The sequence below is a fragment of the Cibotium barometz genome, chromosome 60, assembly GCF_041138505.1.
Source record: "Cibotium barometz isolate CiBa-2024 chromosome 60, ASM4113850v1, whole genome shotgun sequence".
Classification (NCBI taxonomy): Eukaryota; Viridiplantae; Streptophyta; class Polypodiopsida; order Cyatheales; family Cibotiaceae; genus Cibotium; species Cibotium barometz.
The window spans coordinates 8,565,689-8,579,456 of record NC_141105.1 but is presented as its reverse complement, the minus strand read 5'-3'; positions in this window follow the sequence as shown (position 1 = coordinate 8,579,456).

The following is a 13,768-nucleotide window of genomic DNA, read 5'->3' as shown; positions in this document are numbered from 1 at the left end:
ATCAATTGGTTTGTGTGTTGAACGGAATCTCCAAGGATGGTTGAAGAGAGAGAGAGAGAGAGGCTCCACTCTCTCCAAAAGTAGAGAATTTTTAAGGGATAATAAAAAATATCAAATTTATTTTAGTATAATACTAGCATGGTATAGTTCACATATTTTTTTACAAAGGACTAAGGATCTATTTATAGGTGAGGGAGGCCTCTAACCAAGTCCAACTAGGTTCTAGAATTTTCCAGGTTGAGTTTGGCTGAATTTGGACAAGATTTGGACCCAGTTCGACTCCCTTTTGATTTGGTTTGATCCAGAAGAGAAAAGAGATAAAAATATCACAATTGTTTTGAGTTCAAAACTCCACCACGTGTGAAATGGGCACCTCCTTGAAGTACCTCCTTTTTTTTACTAAGGTATCAAAAATGTATCATTATACCCAAAATATCTCTTTTTTAAAAAAGTAACATCTCATAGTTTTTTACTAGAAAAACCTTGTACTCAGTCAATTCTTCATATTATGTGGGCATTTATTCATTTTTGGGTATTTTCTTTTAATCATTGGATTTATCTCCTCCCCACACTTGGATTGATCCTATTGGCCCATAGGAACCTTAATTGGACCATAATCCAAAAATTTCTAAAAATCTAGACCCTTAGCTAAGGTCCTTTATACACATTTTCAATTAATTCTAATTGCACATTGGAAAGTTTTTTTTGAATTTCTCTTTTAGAGGAAACCATTTTAAACACTAGGACAATTTTTATATCCAAAATATCTCAATTCTGGACTACCTCCCTCTAGACATTTTTTCTCTCCTAGCCAAAACAGGATAAAACAGGATCTTTCTTTTATTTCAGAGAGGGGAATAATTATAAGATCAGAAGGGGAGGTTCTTACACCTATACTCCTCAAAAGCTGGAGGGAGGAATCTTACACCGCCGATGGTATCCCTCATACCGTTGGGAGAATGAGGTTCGCCGATTGAGACAAGTAATTGTGATGATGCTGCCTAGTTTTGAGGGCCTAGGCTAGTGTGGTGAATTAGCCCACCCTACTGCGTAGACATTCCTTTGAGGGACGGGAGGATTGAGCGACAGAGTCTAAGGGGATGACAGGCCGGCTTGAGTCCTCACCAACGCTCAACGATGAGGTTTCTGGTCCTGTAGGGTTTTGCCTAGCATGTAGAGGCTAGAAGGCCAAATTCTAGATCATCGGCGGTATAAAGGAAAACAATAAGAGAGCCGGTTTGGCTTGTATGGAATTGATTCTTGTATAATTTTTTTAATATAAATCTTGTCTTTGGCATTATTGTACTGTGGAAAGAGGTTGTTTTAATGAACCTTGTGTGAAAGGGTCCTAATTAAGGATCATGTTTGTTTATGTCAAATAGTGTGGTAGAATTAATTAGAAAACAAATTGACACGTGAGTAGGGTGGAAAGTGGGAGGATGGAATGTCCCGATGGCACCATCCTACGGACGGGTGGACCCGATTAGTCCGATAGCTTTCCAACAGACTAAGTAAAAGCCCTACACTAGATAAATAGGTTCTCGAGCAACTCTATTCTAGGAGACTAGGCCAGGGGCTTTGCCTTGCATGGATGAGGAAAAAAGCGTTGTCTCTAGGAATCAAGATTAGTAGTTACCCAAATTATGATCAATGGGTAATTTGACTTTTAGAAGACCACGCTCCCCCTGTGGGATAGGACTAGGTCTTACCTACAAATCTTATCCTTGAATCTTTACATGGTCAAGGTGTCGATGAGTATGAAATTTTCTCCAAGCTAAGACTTAGTAGACTATCTTAAGTGTTTCCCCTATATTGGAAGGGGGGAACCTTACAAATGGTATCGGAGCTGATCTTAGTTCCTAGGATTTTTCTTTCAAAGGTTCACTGTCAAGGGATTAAAACAAGTGATTGTTTATCATATAAGGATGAATTCATCATCTCTATTGGCCATAGAAGTTATTTGAATATTCTCACATGTTGAGACAATCATGCTATGAAATTGTGCTTGTATCTTGCGGGTGCACAGGCAAGATATTTATACAATAAATTTGAGAAATAAGATTGGGGAGGAAACCTTTTGAGGAAAAATATAGGATGATCAAATTAAAAAACTAATGAGAGAAGCCATCGATTCATTTGGAAGCTTAATCTACCATTGAATAACCTCGTCAAGAATGCAAAACCATCCTCTATTTTAGAAGCCATAATTATAGCTGGAGACTATGATAAAGTTTTTTTTAATATGGAAAGTGTCGAGAGAAGGACATGAGTCCTTCCATGTTAATCAAGAAGAGGTCCCCAAGAGGAACGTCAAGCCTACCCTTGGCTATAAGGAATCATGAGCTAGAGCAAAATTAGGTCAAGAAATAGGGTTAGCAGGATTAAAGATAACCAAATTCAACAAGTATTTCTATGAGTAAATTCAATAGGGTTAGCAGGGTTAAAGATAACCAAATTCAACAAGTATTTGTATGAGTAAATAGAAGAGGATTGGTGCAAGATTCATGTGAAGTAATGTACATGATGAATAGAGGTATTCTAGAAGACGATACTAAGATTATGCAATTGTTATCATAGTTTAGATTGTGTAAAGGATTGATTCCCTTACATTTTTCCATGACAATTTGTTAAGTACCATATTACATGGGGGTATAGAATAAGAAATTAGTAAGAAAGGATTATGATTTTTTTTAAAAGGTTCATATCATATGAGAGGTATATGGATGCATGAACTTAGGATAATAAGGCCAATTAACTTTAGAATAATAAAGACCTTTTGGGGGCACAACAAAACATGCCAAACACATGAAATAGGGACTCTTTAGGAACAACGTTTAGATAAAAGAAGATTTCTACCTAGTCAAGACACCATTTTGGAAGATACAGGAGGATTTACTTAGATACTTCCCCAGCTCACGAAATGAGGACATCTCGAATCTTTTAAGTGGGGGAGATTGTAAGGTCCTTCCCAAGCCATGTATGTGTCTCTTTTAATATATATTTCAAGAAAGAAAGAGAGTGCACTTAGAGAAGAGTGAGACAATAAGGCTAGAAACATTAGGAAAGTGGGGGAGATTGTAAGGTCCTTCCCAAGCCATGTATGTGTCTCTTTTAATATATATTTCAAGAAAGAAAGAGAGTGCACTTAGAGAAGAGTGACACAATAAGGCTAGAAACATTAGGAAAGTGTTAGAATAAAAATATTAGATCCAAAAATCCTAAAAGAAATAAGAACACAAGAATAGTTCTATTAAGAGATAAGTATCTCCAAAAATAGAAATTTGAATTTAGGTGATAGGAGGTCGTATTTAGAGTACTTTTACATATTTAGAGTACATTCACACTAAAAATGTGGAAAAGCAACGTGTCTCTAAAGATGGCATGTTTGAGGCTATATAGAGACATTTTTGCCTATTCTACTTGTGTGGCCTTGTAGACTAGATGCCTTTTGGTTCTTTTGTGACTGGCTATACAATCATATTCTGAGTTTTTATCAGAGAGTTATGGCTGAAACAATTTGGTGGTTCTGTCAAGGTCTCTACACACAAAGAAACTATAAAAATGCAGCTAGTAGCCACAAGGTGATTCTAGACCTTGAGATGTATATATCCCTTCATTCTTATCTAATATCTTGGAAAAGAAAGATATATTGCTATGACCTTTATGAGGAAGAGACTACTAATCCATAGCTTTTCTTTTAAAGAAAGAATAGTGCCGTAGCTCTGCAATAGAGAAGGCTACTTTGCCATAGACCTTCGAAAGAGAGAAAAGTGAGAGTACGAGTAAGAGGAGATAAAGCTTGGGGATGATCGGACGATTTCAATCGTAAGAGAAGGTATTAAAAGACTCTCTATTCTCATATATCAAGTTCTGAAACTCTTATTAATAACAAGCAAAGACAATGATAAATGATAAATTTCTATAAGGTATCTATATATATTTTGTTTTTCAATTATATATCATTCTTAGGGGTTGAGATATGACCCCGGCTTCTCTATTAATTGTTAATAGTGATATATTTGATTGATTTGCTACTTAAAGTTTTTGATTCTTTTAAACAAAAGTATATGCTCTAATAAAGAATGTCTTATCATAATCTCAAGTTGAAATGCTAAAATCTTTGTGAAAGAGTTGTTTTCTTAAGAAGGTAACGTGGATTCTAGTCCTATGCTTTAGTTGAGTAAATGGATTGTTATCTTGGTTTAATTAAGATATAGATACAACTTCTCCTTGCCTTCACGTTTCCCTATTCTTGTGCTTGTGTGTAGCCGAACGGCGAAGATGTTAGTAAGGCCTAGAGTGTGCCCATGTTAGTAAGGCCTAGAGTGTGCCCATGGTATCCCTCATGCCATTGGGAGAATGAGATTTGCCGATTGAGGCGAGTAATTGTGATGCTGCCTAGTTCTGAGGGCCCAGGCAAGTGCGGTGAATTAGCCCACCCTAGTGCGTAGACATCCCTCTGAGGGGTGGGAGTGAAAGATCCCTGTTCCCACCACTGCGCAACGAATTTAGGGGTGCTAGCAGTGAAAGTAGCACTTCTTGCGCGGGGCAAGGTCCCTCACTCGGGGCCTTGCCCACAGATATCTGGACAAGAGACTAATCCATCGATTCTTCCAAAACTGAACCCGCAACAAAAACTTTCCTTGCCCGGAAAACACGGGTGATTTCTCCAGGATAATTTTACTCTAACGTAGTCAAAAGCCTTAACTAACTGAACTGATCTGACCAAACCCATAAGTCCCATAGTCAGATCAAGGAAACAATTGCACTTGGATCATAGAGACCAATGCTTTTTTCCTCATTGAGACGCACAATCGTTGATTCTTTTCCATAGAATAATTTTTATCCGGGATTTACTTCATCTATCGTACCATAACAGAATTGAGTCTCATTTTAGGGATCCATCAGTCCAGCCTAACCCCATCCAGTCCCATGGGTTAGCCAACCGCCCAACCACTATAGTGATGTGATCCATTTAAGAATTTGGTTAGGTTTTGTCCCAGGTACCAGGGAAAAGAGTTCCCAGGCCCCCTAGCCGGATATTCATGCAAACTTAAAACTAGTCACACCACTTACACACCCAATATGAAATTACCTTTTTCACAGAATCAGCTGTCTTTAAAAACAATCATTTGATGAAACCATATTGTCATTGATCATAATCCTCCAAAATATCTGGTTGAATCCTAATTTCCAAATTTTCCCTCATCTCGTGTACCTATGGCATCATTGGCAACGAGAACGCTCACCACCTGCCCACTTAGGGGCCTTTTGATAGTTCCTAGCTCATAGTAATCGGCAATATTTTCACTTATAAAATTCATAATGGAATCTCCATTGATGATCAGCAAGATCAACCAACAGATCCATATAAAAGAGCCATAGACTCATCTGTTGAGGACCAATAAGGTCAATCAACCAGATCCATGCCCGAATTCAGAAAACAACTCTTACTCCTTGTTCCAATATCTACACGTGTGGGTATCTTCGGTGACCTAGAGCCTGAGCACCGTATGGTCAGCACCCTCTAAAATCCTTCGCAGGTCACCTAACGCTTCACTCATAGGCCACGTCCTTGGTCCCTCATCCACTGTACCCGAAGCTCACCATTTAAATCGAACCGAGGCTGGTCAAGACCTCGGCCGACCTTGCTACGCAAGACATCCTCCGTTGATTTTCCGTCAGGAGTTGTTGCAACTTTATCAAATGGGTCTCCCATGACCTCATTCACTAGATGGTCAAATTGCTTTCCTAGCATTCTTGACATAAAAAAGTCATTTAAAAACATGTCATAAATACAGTTTCTATAATGAACTCTTGTATTTCCATATTGTTCCACATCAATTCTCATTTATTTCACATGTATTCCCATTCTCATCACATCATTTTTCATTTCATCACATCTTTTCTCATTTAACCGCATCAGCTCTCATCACTTGCATCTACTCATATCCACATCACATATCACATCATAATCATTCACATCACATATCACATCTATCCCAATTTACATCACATCTCATTCACTCACATCTCGATTCACATGACATCACATCTCATTCATTCACATCCTAATTCACATCACATCACATCTATTCACATCCATCACATTCATTTACATCACATCCATTTACATCCATCACATCACATTCATTCATATCCATCACATTCATTTGTTCATATCCACCACATACATTCTCATAACCACCCCATCAAATACATTCACATCCATTCTTTCACATACTCGTTCACATCTATTCTTCACATACACATTCACATCCATTCTTTCACATACATCCCATATCACTCATTTACATCTTGATTCACATAACATCACATCTCATCCATTCATTCACATCACATCTATTCACCTCACATCTCATCACTTCTATTCACATCACATCGATCCATCCAGTCACTCACATCTATCTGATTCACATCACATCTCATCACATCTATTCACCTCATATCTCATCACCTCTATTCACATCACATCACATCCATCCATTCATTCACATCTATTTGATTCACATCACATCTACTCACCTCACATCTCATCACCTCTATTCACATCACATCCATCCATCCATCCATTCATTCACATCTATCTGATTCACATCACATCTCATCAAGTCTATTCACCTCACATCTCATCACTTCTATTCACATCACATCCATCCATCCGTTCATTCACATCTATCTGATTCAAATCACATCTCATCACATCTCATCACCTCTATTCACATCACATCTATTCACCTCACATCTCATCACCTCTATTTACATCACATCCATCCATCCATCCATTCATTCATATCCATCCATCCATTCATTCATTCACATCACATCCATCCAGCCATCCATTCATTCACATCTATCTGATTCACATCACATCTATTCACCTCACATCTCATCGCCTCTATTCACATCACATCCATCCATTCATTAATTCACATTTATCTGCTTCACATCACATCTCATCACATCTATTCACCTTACATCTCATCACTTCTATTCACATCACATCCATCCATCCATCCATCCATTCATTCACATCTATCTGATTCACATCACATCTATTCACCTCACATCTCATCACCTCTATTCACATCGCATCCATCCATCCATTCATTCACATCTATCTGATTCACATCACATCTATTCAACTCACATCTTATCACCTCTATTCACATCACATCCATCCATTCATTCATTCACATCTATCTGATTCACATCACATCTCATCACATCTATTCACCTCACATCTCATCACTTCTATTCACATCACATCCATCCATTAATTCATTCACATCACATCTCATCACATCTATTCATAGAATTTAAACATAGAATTTAAGAGAATTCTAATTTTGATATAAAGATTCTTTATGCATCTATTTATGCATAAAAATCAATTTAATGAGAATAACACTTTTGAAATAAAAATAAATCCTTTATGCATCATTCTATAAATAAAATCAAATTTAATGAGAATAACGCTTTTGGAATAAAAATAAATCCTTTATGCATCTTTCTATACAAAAAAACAATTTTAATGACAATAACGCTTTTGGAATAAAAATAAATCCTTTATGCATCTTTCTATGCAAAAAATCAAATTTAATGAGAATAACGCTTTTGAAATAAAAATAAATCCTTGATGCATCTTTCTATGCATAAAATCAATTTTAATGAGAATAACGCTTTTGAAAAAAAATCCTTTATGCATCTTTCTATGCATAAAATTAAATTTAATGAGAATAACGCTTTTGAAATAAAAATAAATCCTTTATGCATCTTCCTATGCATAAAATCAAATTTAATGAGAATAACACTTTTGAAAAAAAAAATCCTTTATGCATCTTTCTATGCATAAAATCAATTTTAATGAGAATAACACTTTTGAAATTAAAAAAAAATCCTTTATGCATCTTTCTATGCATAAAATGAATTTTTATGAGAATAATACTTTTGAAATATAAATAAGTTCTTTATGCATCTTTCTATGCAAAAAATAAATTTTAATGAGAATAACACTTTTGAAATAAAAATAAATCCTTTATGCATCTTCCTATGCATAAAATAAGATTTAATGAGAATAACACTTTTGAAATTAAAAAAAAATCCTTTATGAATCTTTCTATGCATAAAATCAATTTTAATGAGAATAACACTTCTGAAATAAAAATAAATCCTTATGCATCTTTCTATGCATAAAATCAATTTCAATGAGAATAACACTTCCGAAATAAAAATAAATCCTTTATGCATCTTTCTATGCATAAAATCAATTTCAATGAGAATAACACTTCTGAAATAAAAATAAATCTTTTATGCATCTTTCTATGCATAAAATCAAATTTAATGAAAATAATACTTTTGAAATAAAAATAAATCCTTTATGCATCTTTCTATGCATAAAATCAAATTTAATGAAAATGACACTTTTTAAATAAAAATAAATCTTTTATGCATCTTTCTATGCATAAAATCAGCTTTAATAATTAATATCAGTGATATCCATGCATATTCATAGGTGAATATGTACATGAAGTAATTAGAATATTTCTTTTAGAATGCACAAACAGTGGGAATTACTCTTTTGGAATAACATAAGAACAAACTTTCTTTTCCATAAAATTCTGGAAAATTTTGCCATAACCTCCTTTGTAGATGTATTTATTATTATATTTATTTTATTTTTCATTTTTATTATATTTATTTCAACTTAAATTAACCCAATCTAGATGTATAGGACTCTAATCTACTCAATTTTTAGAATTCAAGATAGTAAACAATAAGAAAATTTTAATTAATCATTTAACTAATCTTTCTAGGATTAAGAAAGGCTAAATTGTAAAGAAGAGAAGGGGGTGGCCTTTTCCTCAAAAGGCATAGCATTTGAATTCAATTCAAGCAACTGTAAAACAAGAAAATCAAGAAAACCATAGATTTAAAATTTAAAAAGTAAGAAAATTTTAGCTTACATGGAGTTGTAAGATTTTCTTTGGCTTGAGGGATTGAGGGTTCTACTCTTGTTTGAACCAAGAGTGGCCATCAATTTCTTTGGAGAGGATTAGGCCAAAAATAATTGAATTATTAAAAATTCAATGTCAATGGCTCAGGACAGGAGCAAAGTAATAGTGTATAAACACCATTAAGCTTTTACAAAGGGGGACCCCACACATGTGAAATAGGTGCCTCCTTCATGAGAGGAGATCCCCACACTGAGGTGTCAAAAATGCATCATTTCCTCTAAATATCTCTTAATTTTTAAGAGATGTGAGTGGATGTATGTGAAAGAATGGATGTGATCAAGTATGTGAAAGAATGGATGTGAATGTGTATGTGAAGAATGGATGTGAACAAGTATGTGAAAGAATGGATGTGAATGTATTTGATGGGTGGTTATGAGAATGTATGTGGTCGCTATGAGAATGTATGTGGTTATGTGAATGTATTTGATGGGTGGTTATGAGAATGTATGTGGTCGATATGACCGAAAGAATGTGATGGATATGAATGAATGTGATGTGTTGGATATAAATGGATGTGATGTAAATAAATGTGATGGATGTGAATAGATGTGATGTGATGTGAATCAGGATGTGAATGAATGAGATGTGAATCAAGATGTGAATGAATGAGAATGTATGTGGTGGATATGAAAAAAATGAATGTGATGGATATGAATGAATGTGATGTGATGGATGTAAATGGATGTGATGTAAATGAATAAAAAAATAAATCCTTTATGCATCTTTTTATGCATAAAATAAGTTTTAATGAGAATAACGCTTTTGGAATAAAAATAAATCCTTTATGCATCTTCCTATGCATAAAATCAATTTTAATGAAAATAACGCTTTTGGAATAAAAATAAATCCTTTATGCATCTTCCTATGCATAAAATCAAATTTAATGAGAATAACGCTTTTGAAATAAAAATAAATCCTTTATGCATCTTCCTATGCCAAAAAAATTTTTAATGAGAATAACACTCTTGAAATAAAAATAAATCCTTTATGCATCTTCCTATGCATAAAATAAGATTTAATGAAAATAACACTTTTGAAATAAAAAAAACCCTAAATTATGCATCTTCCTATGCATAAAATCAAATTTAATGAGAATAATACTTTTGAAATAAAAAGAAATCCTTTATGCATCTTTCATGCATAAAATCAGATTTAATGAAAATAACACTTTTGAAATAAAAATAAACCCTTTATGCATCGTCCTATACATAAAATCAAATTTAATGAGAATAATACTTTTGAAATAAAAAGAAATCCTTTATGCATCTTTCGTGCATAAATCAATTTTAATGAGAATAATACTTCTGAAGTAAAAATAAATCCTTTATGCATCTTTCTATGCATAAAATCAAATTTAATGAAAATAATACTTTTGAAATAAAAATAAATCCTTTATGTATCTTTCTATGCATAAAATCAAATTTAATGAAAATGACACTTTTGAAATAAAAATAAATTCTTTATGCATCTTTCTATGCATACAATTAGTTTTAATAATTAATATCAGTGATATCCATGCATATTCATAGGTGAATATGTACATGAAGTAATTAGAATATTTCGTTTAGAATGCACGGTGAAAATTACTCTTTTGGAATAACATAAAAATAAACTTTCTTTTCCATAAAATTCTAGAAAATTTTACCATAATCTCCTTTATATGGTTGACCATTTTTCATTTTTATTTATATTTATTTCGACCTAAATTAACCCAATGTAGATGTATAGGACTCTAATCTACTCAATTTTTAGAATTCAAGAGAGTAAACAATAAGAAAATTTTAATTAATCATTTAACTAATCTTTCTAGGATTAAGAAAGGCTGAATTGTAAAGAAGAGAAGGGGGTGGCCTTTTCCTCAAAGGCATAGCATTTGAATTTAATTCAAGCAACTGTAAAATAAGAAAATTAAGAAAACCATAGATTTAAAATTAAAAAAGTAAGAAAATTTAGCTTACATGGAGTTGTAAGCTTTCCTTTGGCTTGAGGGATTGAGGGTTCTACTCTTGTTTGAAGCGAGAGTGGCCACCAATTTCTTTGGAGAGGATTAGGCCAAAAACAATTGAATTATTAAATGTCAATGGCTCAGGACAGGAGCAGAGTAACAGTGTATAAACACCATTAATCTTTTACAAAGGGGGAGGCTTCTATTTATAGGAAAAAGTGAGCCTCTAACCAAGCAAACTGATTCTAGAATTTTCCAGATCAGTTTGGTCAATTTTTGACCATTTTTCAGTCAGTTTAGCTTACTTTTTGGATCTAGTTGAAATAGAAGAGAGGAGAGATGAAAATATCTCATTATTTTTTAGTTTAAAACTCCCCACACATTGAAATAGGTGCCTCCTTCATGAGGGGATATCCCCACACTGAGGTGTAAAAAATGCATCATTTCCTCTAAATATCTCTTAATTTTTAACTAATATTTTATTTCATTCTTTAATTTATCTCCTCCCTACATTTTAATTAATCTTATTGGTCCATAGGAACCTTAATTGGAGCATAATTCAAAATTTTTTGAAAATCTGGACCCTTAGGATAAGGGTCCTTTTTACTTATTTTTTGAATATTGTTTCAGGGGAAATCATTTTAGACACTAGGAGGATTTTTATATCCAAAAATATCTCAATTTTGAATTACCTCCCTCTAGACATTTTCTCTCTCCAGGCCAAAACATGGTAAAACAAGATCTTTCTTTTTTTTTTGAGAGGGGAATAATTATAAGATCAGAAGGGGAGGTTCTTACACCTGCACACCTCAAAAGCTGAAGGGAGGAATCTTACACAGGGAGGATCGAGCGACGGAGCCTGAAGGGGGGACAACAGGCCACCGGCTTGAGTCCTTGCCAGCGGCCGACGATGAGGTGTATGGTCCCGTAGGGTTTTGCCCACCATGTAGAGGCTAGAAGGCTGAATTCTAGATCATCGACGGTATAAAGGAAAAGAATAAGAGAGCCAGTTTGGCTTATATGGAATTGATTCTTGTATAAACTTTTTTTTTATACATCTTGTCTTTGGCATTATTGTACTGTGGAAAGAGGTTTGTGGAAAGAGGTTGTTTTAACGAACCTCGTGTGAAAGGGCCGTAATTAAGGATCATGTTTATTTATGTCAAACATTGTGGTAGGATTAATTAGAAAACAAATTGACGCATGAGTAGGGTGGAAAGTGGGAGGATGGAATGCCCCGACGGAACCATCCTACAACGGGTGGACCTGATTAGTTGGGTAGCTTTCCAACAGACTAAGTGAAAGCCCTATGCTAGATAAATAGGTTCTCGAGCAACTCTATTCTAGGAGACTAGGCCAGCAACTGTGCCTTGCATGGATGAGAAAAAAAAGCGTCTCTAGGAATCAAGATTAGTAGTTGCCAAATTATGATCAATCACCCTATGGGTAATTTGACTTTTAGAAGACCACGCTCCCCCTGTGTGGGATAGGACTAGGTCTTACCTACAAATCGTATCCTTGAATCTTTACATGGTCAAGGTGTCGATGAGTAGGAAATTTTCTTTAATCTAAGACTTAGTAGACTATCTTAAGTGTTTCCCCCCTATTTTGGAAGGGGGAATCCTACAATCCTTGGATGCTCCATGGCCATTCCAAAATGACCTCATTCACTAGATGGTCAAATTGCTTCCCTAGAATTCTTGACATAAAAAAGCCATTTAAAAACATGTCATAAATACAGTTTCTATAATGAACTCTCGTATTTCCATATTGTTCCACATCAATTTATTTCACATGTATTCCCATTCTCATCACATCATTTTTCATTTCATCACATCTTTTCTCATTTAACCGGATCAGCTCTCATCACTTGCATCTACCCATATCCATATCCATATCACATCATAATCAGCTTTCATCACTTGCATCTACCCATATCCATATCACATATCACATCATAATCATTCACATCACATATCACATCTATCCCAATTTACATCACATCTAATTCACTTACATCCCGATTCACATGACATCACATCTCATTCATTCACATCCTGATTCACATCACATCACATCTATTCACATCCATCACATTCATTTACATCACATCCATTTACATCCATCACATCACATTCATTCATATCCATCACATTCATTTGTTCATATCCACCACATACATTCTCATAACCACCCCATCAAATACATTCACATCCATTCTTTCACATACTCGTTCACATCTATTCTTCACATACACATTCACATCCATTCTTTCACATACATCCCATATCACTCATTTACATCTTGATTCACATAACATCACATCTCATCCATTCATTCACATCACATCTATTCACCTCTATTCACATCACATCGATCCATCCAGTCACTCACATCTATCTGATTCACATCACATCTCATCACATCTATTCACCTCACATCTCATCACCTCTATTCACATCACATCACATCCATCCATTCATTCACATCTATTTGATTCACATCACATCTACTCACCTCACATCTCATCACCTCTATTCACATCACATCCATCCATCCATCCATTCATTCACATCTATCTGATTCACATCACATCTATTCACCTCACATCTCATCACTTCTATTCACATCACATCCATCCATCCGTTCATTCACATCTATCTGATTCAAATCACATCTCATCACATCTATTCACCTCACATCTCATCACCTCTATTCACATCACATCTATTCACCTCACATCTCATCACCTCTATTTACATCACATCCATCCATCCATCTATTC